The sequence below is a fragment of the Stegostoma tigrinum genome, chromosome 32 (genome assembly GCF_030684315.1).
Source record: "Stegostoma tigrinum isolate sSteTig4 chromosome 32, sSteTig4.hap1, whole genome shotgun sequence".
In the NCBI taxonomy this organism is placed as follows: Eukaryota; Metazoa; Chordata; class Chondrichthyes; order Orectolobiformes; family Stegostomatidae; genus Stegostoma; species Stegostoma tigrinum.
The window spans coordinates 31,933,336-31,953,071 of record NC_081385.1 but is presented as its reverse complement, the minus strand read 5'-3'; the positions used below and the strand labels follow the sequence as shown (position 1 = coordinate 31,953,071).

Sequence of the window (19,736 nt, the reverse complement as noted above, 5' to 3'; positions counted from 1 at the left end):
CAGTCAGTCATTCCGCCATCTCTCTCTCACACACACACAGTCACTCATTCCCCCATCTCTCCCTCTCACACACATACACAGCAACTCATTCCCCCATCTCTCTCTCACACACAGAGTCACTCATTCCCCCATCTCTCTCTCTCACACAGTCACTAATTGCCCCATCTCTCTCTCTCACACAGTCACTCATTCCCCCATCTCTCTCTCACACAGTCACTCATTCCCCCATCTCTCTCACACACACAGTCACTAATTGCCCTATCTCTCTCTCTCACACAGTCACTCATTTCCTCATCTCTCTCTCAGTCACTCATTCCCCCATCTCTCTCACACACACACTGTCACTCATTCCCCCGTCTCTCTCTCACACACACTGTCACTCATTCCCCCGTCTCTCTCTCACACACACTGTCACTCATTCCCCCGTCTCTCACACACACACAGTCACTCATTCCCCCATCTCTCCCTCTCACACACAGTCAGTCATTCCGCCATCTCTCTCTCACACACACACAGTCACTCATTCCCCCATCTCTCCCTCTCACACACACACACAGCAACTCATTCCCCTGTCTCTCTCTCACACACACTGTCACTCATTCCCCCGTCTCTCTCTCACACACAGTCACTCATTCCCCCATCTCTCTCTCACACACACTGTCACTCATTCCCCCGTCTCTCTCTCACACACACTGTCACTCATTCCCCCGTCTCTCTCTCACACACACTGTCACTCATTCCCCCGTCTCTCACACACACACACAGTCACTCAATCCCCCATCTCTCTCACACACACACAGTCACTCATTCCCCCATCTCTCTCTCACACACATACACAGCAACTCATTCCCCCATCTCTCTCTCACACACAGAGTCACTCATTCCCCCATCTCTCTCTCTCACACAGTCACTAATTCCCCCATCTCTCACTCTCTCTCTCACACAGTCACTAATTCTCCCATCTCTCTCTCTCTCACACAGTCACTAATTGCCCCATCTCTCTCTCTCACACAGTCACTCATTTCCCCATCTCTCTCTCACACAGTCACTCATTCCCCCATCTCTCTCACACACACACAGTCACTCATTCCCCCATCTCTCTCTCACACACACAGTCGCTCATTCCCCCTTCTCTCTCTCTCTCTCTCACACACACAGTCACTCATTCCCCCACCTCTCTCTCTCACACACACAGTCACTCATTCCCCCATCTCTCTCTCTCTCACACACAGTCACTCATTCCCCCATCTCTCTCTCTCACACACACAGTCACTCATTCCCCCATCTCTCACACACACACACACACAGTCACTCATTCCCCCATCTCTCTCTCACACACACACAGTCACTCATTCCCCCATCTCTCTCTCACACACACAGACACACACACACAGTCACTCATTCCCCCATCTCTCTCTCTCACACACAGTCACTCATTCCCCCATCTCTCTCTCTCACACACACAGTCACTCATTCCCCCATCTCTCTCTCTCACACACACAGTCACTCATTCCCCCATCTCTCTCTCACACACACAGACACACACACACACAGTCACTCATTCCCCCATCTCTCTCTCTCACACACACAGTCACTCATTCCCCCATCTCTCTCTCTCACACACACAGTCACTCATTCCCCCATCTCTCTCTCTCACACACACAGTCACTCATTCCCCCATCTCTCTCTCTGACACACACAGTCACTCATTCCCCCATCTCTCTCTCTCACACACAGTCACTCATTCCCCCACCTCTCTCTCTCACACACACAGTCACTCATTCCCCCACCTCTCTCTCTCACACAGTCACTCATTCCCCCACCTCTCTCTCACACACACAGTCACTCATTCCCCCATCTCTCTCTCACACACACAGACACACACACAGTCACTCATTCCCCCACCTCTCTCTCTCACACACACAGTCACTCATTCCCCCACCTCTCTCTCTCACACAGTCACTCATTCCCCCACCTCTCTCTCTCACACACACAGTCACTCATTCCCCCACCTCTCTCTCTCACACAGTCACTCATTCCCCCATCTCTCTCTCTCTCACACACAGTCACTCATTCCCCCATCTCTCTCTCTCACACACACAGTCACTCATTCCCCCATCTTTCACACACACACACACAGTCACTCATTCCCCCATCTCTCTCTCTCTCACACACACAGGCACTCATTCCCCCATCTCTCTCTCTCACACACACAGTCACTCATTCCCCCATCTCTCTCTCTCACACACACAGTCACTCATTCCCCCATCTCTCTCTCACACACACAGACACACACACACAGTCACTCATTCCCCCATCTCTCTCTCTCACACACACAGTCACTCATTCCCCCATCTCTCTCTCTAACACACAGTCACTCATTCCCCAATCTCTCTCTCACACACAGTCACACATTCCCCCATCTCTCTCTCTCACACACACAGTCACTCATTCCCCCATCTCTCTCTCTCTCACACACACTGTCACTCATTCCCCCGTCTCTCTCTCACACACACTGTCACTCATTCCCCCGTCTCTCTCTCACACACACTGTCACTCATTCCCCCATCTCTCTCTCTCACACACACAGTCACTCATTCCCCCATCTCTCTCTCTCACACACACAGTCACTCATTCCCCCATCTCTCTCTCTCACACACACAGTCACTCATTCCCCCATCTCTCTCTCTCACACACAGTCACTCATTCCCCCATCTCTCTCTCTCACACACACAGTCACTCATTCCCCCATCTCTCTCACACACACACAGTCACTCATTCCCCCACCTCTCTCTCTCACACACAGTCACTCATTCCCCCACCTCTCTCTCACACACACACACAGTCACTCATTCCCCCACCTCTCTCTCTCACACACACAGTCACTCATTCCCCCACCTCTCTCTCACGCACACTGTCACTTCCCCCGTCTCTCTCTCACGCACACTGTCACTCATTCCCCCGTCTCTCTCTCACACACACTGTCACTCATTCCCCCGTCTCTCTCTCACACACACTGTCACTCATTCCCCCGTCTCTCTCTCACACACACAGTCACTCATTCCCCCGTCTCTCACACACGCACACAGTCACTCAATCCCCCATCTCTCTCACACGCACACAGTCACTCATTCCGCCATCTCTCTCTCACACACACAGTCACTCATTCCGCCATCTCTCTCTCTCACACACACACAGTCACTCATTCCCCCATCTCTCCCTCTCACACACAGTCAGTCATTCCGCCATCTCTCTCTCACACACACACAGTCACTCATTCCCCCATCTCTCCCTCTCACACACATACACAGCAACTCATTCCCCCATCTCTCTCTCACACAGTCACTCATTCCCCCATCTCTCTCACACACACACTGTCACTCATTCCCCCGTCTCTCTCTCACACACACTGTCACTCATTCCCCCGTCTCTCTCTCACACACACTGTCACTCATTCCCCCATCTCTCTCTCTCTCACACAGTCAGTCATTCCGCCATCTCTCTCTCACACACACACAGTCACTCATTCCCCCATCTCTCCCTCTCACACACAGTCAGTCATTCCGCCATCTCTCTCTCACACACACACAGTCACTCATTCCCCCATCTCTCCCTCTCACACACAGTCAGTCATTCCGCCATCTCTCTCTCACACACACACAGTCACTCATTCCCCCATCTCTCCCTCTCACACACACACACAGCAACTCATTCCCCTGTCTCTCTCTCACACACACTGTCACTCATTCCCCCGTCTCTCTCTCAAACACAGTCACTCATTCCCCCATCTCTCTCTCACACACACTGTCACTCATTCCCCCGTCTCTCTCTCACACACACTGTCACTCATTCCCCCGTCTCTCTCTCACACACACAGTCACTCAATCCCCCATCTCTCTCACACACACACAGTCACTCATTCCCCCATCTCTCTCTCACACACATACACAGCAACTCATTCCCCCATCTCTCTCTCACACACAGAGTCACTCATTCCCCCATCTCTCTCTCTCACACAGTCACTAATTCCCCCATCTCTCACTCTCTCTCTCACACAGTCACTAATTCTCCCATCTCTCTCTCTCACACAGTCACTAATTGCCCCATCTCTCTCTCTCACACAGTCACTCATTCCCCCATCTCTCTCTCACACAGTCACTCATTCCCCCATCTCTCTCTCACACACAGTCACTCATTCCCCCATCTCTCTGTCACACACACAGTCGCTCATTCCCCCTTCTCTCTCTCTCTCTCTCACACACACAGTCACTCATTCCCCCACCTCTCTCTCTCACACACAGACACACACACACAGTCACTCATTCCCCCATCTCTCTCTCTCTCTCACACACACAGTCACTCATTCCCCCATCTCTCTCTCTCTCTCTCTCACACACAGTCACTCATTCCCCCATCTCTCTCTCTCACACACACAGTCACTCATTCCCCCATCTCTCACACACACACACACACAGTCACTCATTCCCCCATCTCTCTCTCTCACACACACAGTCACTCATTCCCCCATCTCTCTCTCACACACACAGACACACACACACAGTCACTCATTCCCCCATCTCTCTCTCTCACACACAGTCACTCATTCCCCCATCTCTCTCTCTCACACACACAGTCACTCATTCCCCCATCTCTCTCTCTCACACACACAGTCACTCATTCCCCCATCTCTCTCTCACACACACAGACACACACACACAGTCACTCATTCCCCCATCTCTCTCTCTCACACACACAGTCACTCATTCCCCCATCTCTCTCTCTCACACACACAGTCACTCATTCCCCCATCTCTCTCTCTCACACACACAGTCACTCATTCCCCCATCTCTCTCTCTCACACACAGTCACTCATTCCCCCACCTCTCTCTCTCACACACACAGTCACTCATTCCCCCACCTCTCTCTCTCACACAGTCACTCATTCCCCCACCTCTCTCTCTCACACACACAGTCACTCATTCCCCCATCTCTCTCTCACACACACAGACACACACACACAGTCACTCATTCCCCCATCTCTCTCTCTCACACACACAGTCACTCATTCCCCCATCTCTCTCTCTCTCACACACAGTCACTCATTCCCCCATCTCTCTCTCTCTCTCACACAGTCACTCATTCCCCCATCTCTCACACACACACACACAGTCACTCATTCCCCCATCTCTCTCTCTCTCACACACACAGGCACTCATTCCCCCATCTCTCTCTCTCACACACACAGTCACTCATTCCCCCATCTCTCTCTCTCACACACACAGTCACTCATTCCCCCATCTCTCTCTCTCACACACACAGACACACAGTCACTCATTCCCCCATCTCTCTCTCTCAAACATAGTCACTCATTCCCCCATCTCTCTCTCACACACAGTCACTCATTCCCCCATCTCTCTCTCTCACACACAGTCACTCATTCCCCCATCTCTCTCTCTCACACACACAGTCACTCATTCCCCCATCTCTCTCTCTCTCACACACACTGTCACTCATTCCCCCGTCTCTCTCTCACACACACTGTCACTCATTCCCCCGTCTCTCTCTCACACACACTGTCACTCATTCCCCCATCTCTCTCTCTCACACACACACAGTCACTCATTCCCCCATCTCTCTCTCTCACACACACACACACAGTCACTCATTCCCCCATCTCTCTCTCTCTCTCTCTCACACACACACACTGTCACTCATTCCCCCATCTCTCACACACACACACTGTCACTCATTCCCCCATCTCTCACACACACACACTGTCACTCATTCCCCCATCTCTCACACACACACACACTGTCACTCATTCCCCCGTCTCTCTCTCACACACACTGTCACTCATTCCCCCGTCTCTCACACACACACACAGTCACTCATTCCCCCGTCTCTCACACACACACTGTCACTCATTCCCCCGTCTCTCACACACACACACAGTCACTCATTCCCCCGTCTCTCACGCACACACACTGTCACTCATTCTTCCGTCTCTCACGCACACACACTGTCACTCATTCCCCCGTCTCTCTCTCACACACACTGTCACTCATTCCCCCGTCTCTCTCTCACACACACTGTCACTCAGTCCCCCGTCTCTCTCTCTCACACACACTGTCACTCAGTCCCCCGTCTCTCTCTCACACACACTGTCACTCATTCCCCCGTCTCTCTCTCACACACACTGTCACTCATTCCCCCGTCTCTCTCTCGCGCACACTGTCACTTCCCCCGTCTCTCTCTCACGCACACTGTCACTCATTCCCCCGTCTCTCTCTCACACACACTGTCACTCATTCCGCCGTCTCTCTCTCACACACTGTCACTCATTCCCCCGTCTCTCTCTCACACACACTGTCACTCATTCCCCCGTCTCTGTCTCACACACACTGTCACTCATTCCCCCGTCTCACTCTCACACACACAGTCACTCATTCCCCCGTCTCTGTCTCACACACACTGTCACTCATTCCCCCGTCTCTCTCTCACACACAGTCACTCATTCCCCCATCTCTCTCTCTCACACACACAGTCACTCATTCCCCCATCTCTCTTTCTCACACACAGTCACTCATTCCCCCATCTCTCTCTCTCACACACAGTCACTCATTCCCCCATCTCTCTCTCTCACACACACAGTCACTCATTCCATCATCTCTCTCTCTCACACACACAGTGACTCATTCCCCCACCTCTCTCTCACACACACACCCATTCCCCCACCTCTCTCTCTCACACACAGTCACTCATTCCCCCGTCTCTCTCTCACACACACAGACACACACAGTCAATCAATCCCCCATCTCTCTCTCAGACACAGTCACTCATTCCCCCATCTCTCTCTCTCACACACACAGACACACACACACAGTCACTCATTCCCCCATCTCTCTCTCTCACACACACTGTCACTCATTCCCCCGTCTCTCTCTCACACACACAGACACACACAGTCAATCAATCCCCCATCTCTCTCTCAGACACAGTCACTCATTCCCCCATCTCTCTCTCTCACACACACAGACACACACACACAGTCACTCATTCCCCCATCTCTCTCTCTCACACACAGTCACTCATTCCCCCATCTCTCTCTCTCACACACACAGTCACTCATTCCCCCATCTCTCTCTCTCACACACACAGTCACTCATTCCCCCATCTCTCTCTCACACACACAGACACACACACACAGTCACTCATTCCCCCACCTCTCTCTCTCACACACACAGACACACACACACAGTCACTCATTCCACCATCTCTCTCTCTCACACACACAGTCACTCATTCCCCCATCTCTCTCTCTCACACACACAGTCACTCATTCCCCCATCTCTCTCTCACACACAGTCACTCATTCCCCCATCTCTCTCTCTCTCACACACACAGTCACTCATTCCCACATCGCTCTCTCTCACACACACACAGTCACGCATTCCCCCATCTCTCTCTCTCACACACACAGTCACTCATTCCACCACCTCTCTCTCTCACACACACAGTCACTCATTCCCCCATCTCTCTCACACACACACACAGTCACTCATTCCCCCATCTCTCTCTCTCACACACACAGTCACTCATTCCCCCATCTCTCTCTCTCACACACACTGTCACTCATTCCCCCGTCTCTCTCTCACACACACTGTCACTCATTCCCCCGTCTCTCTCTCACACACACAGACACACACTGTCAATCAATCCCCCATCTCTCTCTCAGACACAGTCACTCATTCCCCCATCTCTCTCTCTCACACACACAGACACAAACACACAGTCACTCATACCCCCATCTCTCTCTCTCACACACAGTCAATCAATCCCCCGTCTCTCTCTCAGACACAGTCACTCATTCCCCCATCTCTCTCTCTCACACACACAGTCACTCATTCCCCCATCTCTCTCTCTCACACACACAGTCACTCATTCCCCCATCTCTCTCTCTCACACACACAGTCACTCATTCCCCCATCTCTCTCTCTCTCACACACAGTCACTCATTCCCCCATCTCTCTCTCTCACACACACAGTCACTCATTCCCCCATCTCTCACACACACACACACACAGTCACTCATTCCCCCATCTCTCTCTCTCACACACAGTCACTCATTCCCCCATCTCTCTCTCGCACACACAGTCACTCATTCCCCCATCTCTCTCTCTCAAACACACAGTCACTCATTCCCCCATCTCTCTCTCACACACACAGACACACACACACAGTCACTCATTCCCCCACCTCTCTCTCTCACACACACAGTCACTCATTCCCCCACCTCTCTCTCTCACACACACAGTCACTCATTCCCCCATCTCTCTCAAACACACACACAGTCACTCATTCCCCCATCTCTCTCTCACACACACACACAGTCACTCATTCCCCCATCTCTGTCTCACACACACACAGTCACTCATTCCCCCATCTCTCTCACACACACACAGTCACTCATTCCTCCATCTCTCTCACACATACACACAGTCACTCATTCCCCCATCTCTCTCACACACACACAGTCACTCATTCCCCCATCTCTCTCTCACACACACACAGTCACTCTTTCCCCCGTCTCTCTCTCACACACACAGTCACTCATTCCCCCGTCTCTCTCTCTGACACACACTGTCACTCATTCCCCCGTCTCTCTCTCACACACACTGTCACTCATTCCCCCATCTCTCTCTCTCACATACACAGACACACACACACAGTCACTCATTCCCCCATCTCTCTCTGTCACACACACACAGTCACTCATTCCCCCATCTCTCTCTCTCACACACACAGTCACTCATTCCCCCATCTCTCTCTCTCTCTCACACACACAGTCACTCATTCCCCCATCTCTCTCTCTCACACACACAGACACACACACACAGTCACTCATTCCCCCATCTCTCTCTCTCACACACACAGTCACTCATTCCCCCATCTCTCTCTCTCACACACACAGTCACTCATTCCATCATCTCTCTCTCTCACACACACAGTGACTCATTCCCCCACCTCTCTCTCTCACACACACTGTCACTCATTCCCCCGTCTCTCTCTCACACACACAGACACACACAGTCAATCAATCCCCCATCTCTCTCTCACACACAGTCACTCATTCCCCCATCTCTCTCTCTCACACACACAGTCACTCATTCCCCCATCTCTCTCTCACACACACACAGTCACTCATTCCCCCGTCTCTCTCTCTCACACACACAGTCACTCATTCCCCCATCTCTCTCTCTCACACACACAGTCACTCATTTCCCCCATCTCTCTCTCTCACACACACAGTCACTCATTCCCCCACCTCTCTCTCTCACACACACAGTCACTCATTCCCCCATCTCTCACACACACACACACAGTCACTCATTCCCCCATCTCTCTCTCTCTCTCACACACACAGTCACTCATTCCGCCATCTCTCTCTCTCACACACACAGTCACTCATTCCCCCATCTCTCTCTCTCACACACACAGTCACTCATTCCCCCATCTCTCTCTCTCACACACACAGAGTCACTCATTCCCCCATCTCTCTCTCTCTCACACACACAGACACACACACACAGTCACTCATTCCCCCATCTCTCTCTCTCACACACAGTCACTCATTCCCCCATCTCTCTCTCTCACACACACAGTCACTCATTCCCCCATCTCTCTCTCACACACACACAGTCACTCATTCCCCCATCTCTCTCTCTCACACACACAGTCACTCATTCCCCCATCTCTCTCTCTCACACACATAGTCACTCATTCCATCATCTCTCTCTCTCACACACACAGTGACTCATTCCCCCACCTCTCTCTCACACACACAGTCACTCATTCCCCCACCTCTCTCTCTCACACACACTGTCACTCATTCCCCCGTCTCTCTCTCACACACACAGACACACACAGTCAATCAATCCCCCATCTCTCTCTCAGACACAGTCACTCATTCCCCCATCTCTCTCTCTCACACACACAGACACACACACACAGTCACTCATTCCCCCATCTCTCTCTCTCACACACACTGTCACTCATTCCCCCGTCTCTCTCTCACACACACAGACACACACAGTCAATCAATCCCCCATCTCTCTCTCAGACACAGTCACTCATTCCCCCATCTCTCTCTCTCACACACACAGACACACACACACAGTCACTCATTCCCCCATCTCTCTCTCTCACACACAGTCACTCATTCCCCCATCTCTCTCTCTCACACACACAGTCACTCATTCCCCCATCTCTCTCTCTCACACACACAGTCACTCATTCCCCCATCTCTCTCTCACACACACAGACACACACACACAGTCACTCATTCCCCCACCTCTCTCTCTCACACACACAGACACACACACACAGTCACTCATTCCCCCATCTCTCTCTCTCACACACACAGTCACTCATTCCCCCATCTCTCTCTCTCACACACACAGTCACTCATTCCCCCATCTCTCTCTCTCACACACACAGACACACACACACAGTCACTCATTCCCCCATCTCTCTCTCACACACAGTCACTCATTCCCCCATCTCTCTCTCTCTCACACACACAGTCACTCATTCCCACATCGCTCTCTCTCACACACACACAGTCACGCATTCCCCCATCTCTCTCTCTCACACACACAGTCACTCATTCCCCCACCTCTCTCTCTCACACACACAGTCACTCATTCCCCCATCTCTCTCACACAGACACACAGTCACTCATTCCCCCATCTCTCTCTCTCACACACACAGTCACTCATTCCCCCATCTCTCTCTCTCACACACACTGTCACTCATTCCCCCGTCTCTCTCTCACACACACTGTCACTCATTCCCCCGTCTCTCTCTCACACACACAGACACACACTGTCAATCAATCCCCCATCTCTCTCTCAGACACAGTCACTCATTCCCCCATCTCTCTCTCTCACACACACAGACACAAACACACAGTCACTCATACCCCCATCTCTCTCTCTCACACACAGTCACTCATTCCCCCATCTCTCTCTCTCACAAATACAGTCACTCATTCCCCCATCTCTCTCTCTCACACACAGTCACTCATTCCCCCATCTCTCTCTCTCACACACACAGTCACTCATTCACCCATCTCTCTCTCTCACACACACAGTCACTCATTCCCCCATCTCTCTCTCTCACACACACAGTCACTCATTCCCCCACCTCTCTCTCTCACACACACTGTCACTCATTCCCCCGTCTCTCGCTCACACAGACAGACACACACAGTCAATCAATCCCCCATCTCTCTCTCAGACACAGTCACTCATTCCCCCATCTCTCTCTCTCACACACACAGACACACACACACAGTCACTCATTCCCCCATCTCTCTCTCTCACACACACTGTCACTCATTCCCCCGTCTCTCTCTCACACACACAGACACACACAGTCAATCAATCCCCCATCTCTCTCTCTCAGACACAATCACTCATTCCCCCATCTCTCTCTCTCTCACACACACAGTCACTCATTCCCACATCGCTCTCTCTCACACACACACAGTCACTCATTCCCCCATCTCTCTCTCTCACACACACAGTCACTCATTCCCCCACCTCTCTCTCTCACACACACAGTCACTCATTCCCCCACCTCTCTCTCTCACACACACAGTCACTCATTCCCCCACCTCTCTCTCTCACACACACAGTCACTCATTCCCCCACCTCTCTCTCTCACACACACAGACACACACACACAGTCACTCATTCCCCCACCTCTCTCTCTCACACACACAGACACACACACACAGTCACTCATTCCCCCATCTCTCTCTCTCACACACACAGTCACTCATTCCCCCATCTCTCTCTCTCACACACACAGTCACTCATTCCCCCATCTCTCTCTCTCACACACACAGTCACTCATTCCCCCATCTCTCACACACACACACACACACACACAGTCACTCATTCCCCCATCTCTCTCTCTCACACACACAGTCACTCATTCACCCATCTCTCTCTCTCACACACACAGTCACTCATTCCCCCATCTCTCTCTCTCACACACACAGTCACTCATTCCCCCACCTCTCTCTCTCACACACACAGTCACTCATTCCCCCATCTCTCTCTCTCACACACACAGTCACTCATTCCCCCATCTCTCTCTCTCACACACACAGTCACTCATTCCCCCATCTCTCTCTCTCTCACACACAGTCACTCATTCCCCCATCTCTCACACACACACACACAGTCACTCATTCCCCCATCTCTCTCTCTCTCTCACACACACAGTCACTCATTCCCCCATCTCTCTCACACACACACACAGTCACTCATTCCCCCATCTCTCTCTCTCACACACACAGTCACTCATTCCCCCATCTCTCTCTCTCTCACACACACTGTCACTCATTCCCCCGTCTCTCTCTCACACACACTGTCACTCATTCCCCCGTCTCTCTCTCACACACACAGACACACACTGTCAATCAATCCCCCATCTCTCTCTCAGACAAAGTCACTCATTCCCCCATCTCTCTCTCTCACACACACAGACACACACACACAGTCACTCATTCCCCCATCTCTCTCTCTCTCACACACAGTCACTCATTCCCCCATCTCTCTCTCTCACAAATACAGTCACTCATTCCCCCATCTCTCTCTCTCACACACACAGTCACTCATTCCCCCATCTCTCTCTCTCACACACACAGTCACTCATTCCCCCATCTCTCTCTCTCACACACACAGTCACTCATTCCCCCATCTCTCTCTCTCACACACACAGTCACTCATTCCCCCATCTCTCTCTCTCACACACACAGTCACTCATTCCCCCATCTCTCTCTCTCACACACACAGTCACTCATTCCCCCACCTCTCTCTCTCACACACACAGTCACTCATTCCCCCATCTCTCTCTCTCACACACACACAGTCACTCATTCCCCCACCTCTCTCTCTCACACACACAGTCAATCATTCCCCCACCTCTCTCTCTCACACACACAGTCACTCATTCCCCCACCTCTCTCTCTCACACACACAGTCACTCATTCACCCACCTCTCTCTCTCTCACACACACAGTCACTCATTCCCCCACCTCTCTCTCTCTCACACTCACAGTCACTCATTGCCCCACCTCTCTCTCTCACACAAACAGTCACTCATTCCCCCACCTCTCTCTCTCACACACACAGTCACTCATTCCCCCACCTCTCTCTCTCACACACACAGTCACTCATTCCCCCACCTCTCTCTCTCACACACACAGTCACTCATTCCCCCGTCTCTCTCTCACACACACTGTCACTCATTCCCCCGTCTCTCTCTCACGCACACTGTCACTTCCCCCGTCTCTCTCTCACGCACACTGTCACTCATTCCCCCGTCTCTCTCTCACACACACTGTCACTCATTCCCCCGTCTCTCTCTCTCACACACAGTCACTCATTCCCCCATCTCTCTCTCACACACACTGTCACTCATTCCCCCGTCTCTCTCTCACACACACTGTCACTCATTCCCCCGTCTCTCTCTCACACACACTGTCACTCATTCCCCCGTCTCTCTCTCACACACACTGTCACTCATTCCCCCGTCTCTCACACACACACACAGTCACTCATTCCCCCATCTCTCTCTCTCACACACACAGTCACTCATTCCCCCATCTCTCTCTCTCACACACACAGTCACTCATTCCCCCACCTCTCTCACTCACACACACAGTCACTCATTCCCCCATCTCTCTCTCTCACACACACACAGTCACTCATTCCCCCACCTCTCTCTCTCACACACACAGTCACTCATTCCCCCACCTCTCTCTCTCACACACACAGTCACTCATTCCCCCACCTCTCTCTCTCACACACACAGTCACTCATTCCCCCACCTCTCTCTCACGCACACTGTCACTTCCCCCGTCTCTCTCTCACACACACTGTCACTCATTCCCCCGTCTCTCTCTCACACACACAGTCACTCATTCCCCCGTCTCTCTCTCACACACACTGTCACTCATTCCCCCGTCTCTCACACACGCACACAGTCACTCAATCCCCCATCTCTCTCACACGCACACAGTCACTCATTCCGCCATCTCTCTCTCACACACACACAGTCACTCATTCCGCCATCTCTCTCTCTCACACACACACAGTCACTCATTCCCCCATCTCTCCCTCTCACACACAGTCAGTCATTCCGCCATCTCCTCTCACACACACACAGCAACTCATTCCCCCGTCTCTCTCTCACACACACTGTCACTCATTCCCCCGTCTCTCTCTCACACACACTGTCACTCATTCCCCCGTCTCTCTCTCACACACACAGTCACTCATTCCCCCGTCTCTCTCTCACACACACTGTCACTCATTCCCCCGTCTCTCTCTCACACACACTGTCACTCATTCCCCCGTCTCTCTCTCACACACACAGTCACTCAATCCCCCATCTCTCTCACACACACACAGTCACTCATTCCCCCATCTCTCTCTCTCACACAGTCAGTCATTCCGCCATCTCTCTCTCACACACACACAGTCACTCATTCCCCCATCTCTCCCTCTCACACACATACACAGCAACTCATTCCCCCATCTCTCTCTCACACACAGAGTCACTCATTCCCCCATCTCTCTCTCTCACACAGTCACTAATTGCCCCATCTCTCTCTCTCACACAGTCACTCATTCCCCCATCTCTCTCTCACACAGTCACTCATTCCCCCATCTCTCTCACACACACAGTCACTAATTGCCCTATCTCTCTCTCTCACACAGTCTCTCATTTCCTCATCTCTCTCTCACACAGTCACTCATTCCCCCGTCTCTCTCTCACACACACTGTCACTCATTCCCCCGTCTCTCTCTCACACACACTGACACTCATTCCCCCGTCTCTCACACACACACAGTCACTCAATCCCCCATCTCTCTCTCTCTCACACAGTCAGTCATTCCGCCATCTCTCTCTCACACACACACAGTCACTCATTCCCCCATCTCTCCCTCTCACACACAGTCAGTCATTCCGCCATCTCTCTCTCACACACACACAGTCACTCATTCCCCCATCTCTCCCTCTCACACACACACACAGCAACTCATTCCCCTGTCTCTCTCTCACACACACTGTCACTCATTCCCCCGTCTCTCTCTCACACACAGTCACTCATTCCCCCATCTCTCTCTCACACACACTGTCACTCATTCCCCCGTCTCTCTCTCACACACACTGTCACTCATTCCCCCGTCTCTCTCTCACACACACTGTCACTCATTCCCCCGTCTCTCACACACACACACAGTCACTCAATCCCCCATCTCTCTCACACACACACAGTCACTCATTCCCCCATCTCTCTCTCACACACATACACAGCAACTCATTCCCCCATCTCTCTCTCACACACAGAGTCACTCATTCCCCCATCTCTCTCTCTCACACAGTCACTAATTCGCCCATCTATCACTCTCTCTCTCACACAGTCACTAATTCTCCCATCTCTCTCTCTCTCACACAGTCACTAATTGCCCCATCTCTCTCTCTCACACAGTCACTCATTTCCCCATCTCTCTCTCACACAGTCACTCATTCCCCCATCTCTCTCACACACACACAGTCACTCATTCCCCCATCTCTCTCTCACACACACAGACACACACACAGTCACTCATTCCCCCACCTCTCTCTCTCAAACACACAGTCACTCATTCCCCCACCTCTCTCTCTCACACAGTCACTCATTCCCCCACCTCTCTCTCTCACACACACAGTCACTCATTCCCCCACCTCTCTCTCTCACACAGTCACTCATTCCCCCATCTCTCTCTCTCTCACACACAGTCACTCATTCCCCCATCTCTCTCTCTCTCACACACAGTCACTCATTCCCCCATCTCTCTCTCTCACACACACAGTCACTCATTCCCCCATCTTTCACACACACACACACAGTCACTCATTCCCCCATCTCTCTCTCTCTCACACACACAGGCACTCATTCCCCCATCTCTCTCTCTCACACACACAGTCACTCATTCCCCCATCTCTCTCTCACACACACAGACACACACACACACAGTCACTCATTCCCCCATCTCTCTCTCTCACACACACAGTCACTCATTCCCCCATCTCTCTCTCACACACACAGACACACACACACACAGTCACTCATTCCCCCATCTCTCTCTCTCTCACACACAGTCACTCATTCCCCCATCTCTCTCTCTCACACACACAGTCACTCATTCCCCCATCTTTCACACACACACACACAGTCACTCATTCCCCCATCTCTCTCTCTCTCACACACACAGGCACTCATTCCCCCATCTCTCTCTCTCACACACACAGTCACTCATTCCCCCATCTCTCTCTCTCACACACACAGTCACTCATTCCCCCATCTCTCTCTCACACACACAGACACACACACACAGTCACTCATTCCCCCATCTCTCTCTCTCACACACACAGTCACTCATTCCCCCATCTCTCTCTCTAACACACAGTCACTCATTCCCCAATCTCTCTCTCACACACAGTCACACATTCCCCCATCTCTCTCTCTCACACACACAGTCACTCATTCCCCCATCTCTCTCTCTCTCACACACACTGTCACTCATTCCCCCGTCTCTCTCTCACACACACTGTCACTCATTCCCCCGTCTCTCTCTCACACACACTGTCACTCATTCCCCCGTCTCTGTCTCACACACACTGTCACTCATTCCCCCGTCTCACTCTCACACACACAGTCACTCATTCCCCCGTCTCTGTCTCACACACACTGTCACTCATTCCCCCGTCTCTCTCTCACACACAGTCACTCATTCCCCCATCTCTCTCTCTCACACACACAGACACACACACACAGTCACTCATTCCCCCATCTCTCTCTCTCACACACAGTCACTCATTCCCCCATCTCTCTCTCTCACACACACAGTCACTCATTCCCCCATCTCTCTCTCTCACACACACAGTCACTCATTCCCCCATCTCTCTCTCACACACACAGACACACACACACAGTCACTCATTCCCCCACCTCTCTCTCTCACACACACAGACACACACACACAGTCACTCATTCCCCCATCTCTCTCTCTCACACACACAGTCACTCATTCCCCCATCTCTCTCTCTCACACACACAGTCACTCATTCCCCCATCTCTCTCTCTCACACACACAGACACACACACACAGTCACTCATTCCCCCATCTCTCTCTCACACACAGTCACTCATTCCCCCATCTCTCTCTCTCACACACACAGTCACTCATTCCCACATCGCTCTCTCTCACACACACACAGTCACGCATTCCCCCATCTCTCTCTCTCACACACACAGTCACTCATTCCCCCACCTCTCTCTCTCACACACACAGTCACTCATTCCCCCATCTCTCTCACACACACACACAGTCACTCATTCCCCCATCTCTCTCTCTCACACACACAGTCACTCATTCCCCCATCTCTCTCTCTCACACACACTGTCACTCATTCCCCCGTCTCTCTCTCACACACACTGTCACTCATTCCCCCGTCTCTCTCTCACACACACAGACACACACTGTCAATCAATCCCCCATCTCTCTCTCAGACACAGTCACTCATTCGCCCATCTCTCTCTCTCACACACACAGACACAAACACACAGTCACTCATACCCCCATCTCTCTCTCTCACACACAGTCACTCATTCCCCCATCTCTCTCTCTCACAAATACAGTCACTCATTCCCCCATCTCTCTCTCTCACACACACAGTCACTCATTCCCCCATCTCTCTCTCTCACACACACAGTCACTCATTCACCCATCTCTCTCTCTCACACACACAGTCACTCATTCCCCCATCTCTCTCTCTCACACACACAGTCACTCATTCCCCCACCTCTCTCTCTCACACACACTGTCACTCATTCCCCCGTCTCTCGCTCACACAGACAGACACACACAGTCAATCAATCCCCCATCTCTCTCTCAGACACAGTCACTCATTCCCCCATCTCTCTCTCTCACACACACAGACACACACACACAGTCACTCATTCCCCCATCTCTCTCTCTCACACACACTGTCACTCATTCCCCCGTCTCTCTCTCACACACACAGACACACACAGTCAATCAATCCCCCATCTCTCTCTCTCAGACACAATCACTCATTCCCCCATCTCTCTCTCTCTCACACACACAGTCACTCATTCCCACATCGCTCTCTCTCACACACACACTGTCACTCATTCCCCCGTCTCTCTCTCACACACACTGTCACTCATTCCCCCGTCTCTCACACACACACACAGTCACTCATTCCCCCGTCTCTCACACACACACTGTCACTCATTCCCCCGTCTCTCACGCACACACACAGTCACTCATTCCCCCGTCTCTCACGCACACACACTGTCACTCATTCTTCCGTCTCTCACGCACACACACTGTCACTCATTCCCCCGTCTCTCTCTCACACACACTGTCACTCATTCCCCCGTCTCTCTCTCACACACACTGTCACTCAGTCCCCCGTCTCTCTCTCTCACACACACTGTCACTCAGTCCCCCGTCTCTCTCTCACACACACTGTCACTCATTCCCCCGTCTCTCTCTCACACACACTGTCACTCATTCCCCCGTCTCTCTCTCGCGCACACTGTCACTTCCCCCGTCTCTCTCTCACGCACACTGTCACTCATTCCCCCGTCTCTCTCTCACACACACTGTCACTCATTCCGCCGTCTCTCTCTCACACACTGTCACTCATTCCCCCGTCTCTCTCTCACACACACTGTCACTCATTCCCCCGTCTCTGTCTCACACACACTGTCACTCATTCCCCCGTCTCACTCTCACACACACAGTCACTCATTCCCCCGTCTCTGTCTCACACACACTGTCACTCATTCCCCCGTCTCTCTCTCACACACAGTCACTCATTCCCCCATCTCTCTCTCTCACACACACAGTCACTCATTCCCCCATCTCTCTCTCTCACACACACAGTCACTCATTCCCCCATCTCTCTCTCTCACACACACAGTCACTCATTCCCCCATCTCTCTCTCTCACACACACAGTCACTCATTCCATCATCTCTCTCTCTCACACACACAGTGACTCATTCCCCCACCTCTCTCTCTCACACACACTGTCACTCATTCCCCCGTCTCTCTCTCACACACACAGACACACACAGTCAATCAATCCCCCATCTCTCTCTCAGACACAGTCACTCATTCCCCCATCTCTCTCTCTCACACACACAGACACACACACACAGTCACTCATTCCCCCATCTCTCTCTCTCACACACACTGTCACTCATTCCCCCGTCTCTCTCTCACACACACAGACACACACAGTCAATCAATCCCCCATCTCTCTCTCAGACACAGTCACTCATTCCCCCATCTCTCTCTCTCACACACACAGACACACACACACAGTCACTCATTCCCCCATCTCTCTCTCTCACACACAGTCACTCATTCCCCCATCTCTCTCTCTCACACACACAGTCACTCATTCCCCCATCTCTCTCTCTCACACACACAGTCACTCATTCCCCCATCTCTCTCTCACACACACAGACACACACACACAGTCACTCATTCCCCCACCTCTCTCTCTCACACACACAGACACACACACACAGTCACTCATTCCCCCATCTCTCTCTCTCACACACACAGTCACTCA

At 52.0% G+C, this 19,736-nt stretch overlaps 1 protein-coding gene across 4 annotated transcripts in view; it reads right to left on the bottom strand.

The window, feature by feature from the left end:
• chek1 (checkpoint kinase 1) overlaps window positions 1-19,736 on the bottom strand; it is a 140,756-nt gene that overhangs the window by 74,551 nt on the left and 46,469 nt on the right. Inside the window, exon 1 of one of the 4 annotated variants that reach the window (XM_059638990.1) lies at window positions 2,108-2,124. The exons of the other annotated variants lie outside the window; for them this stretch is intronic. The gene's annotated coding sequence lies outside the window, so the exon portion shown is untranslated. Of the gene's footprint in view, window positions 1-2,107; window positions 2,125-19,736 lie in introns of those variants that run through there. 4 annotated transcript variants of the gene reach the window in all.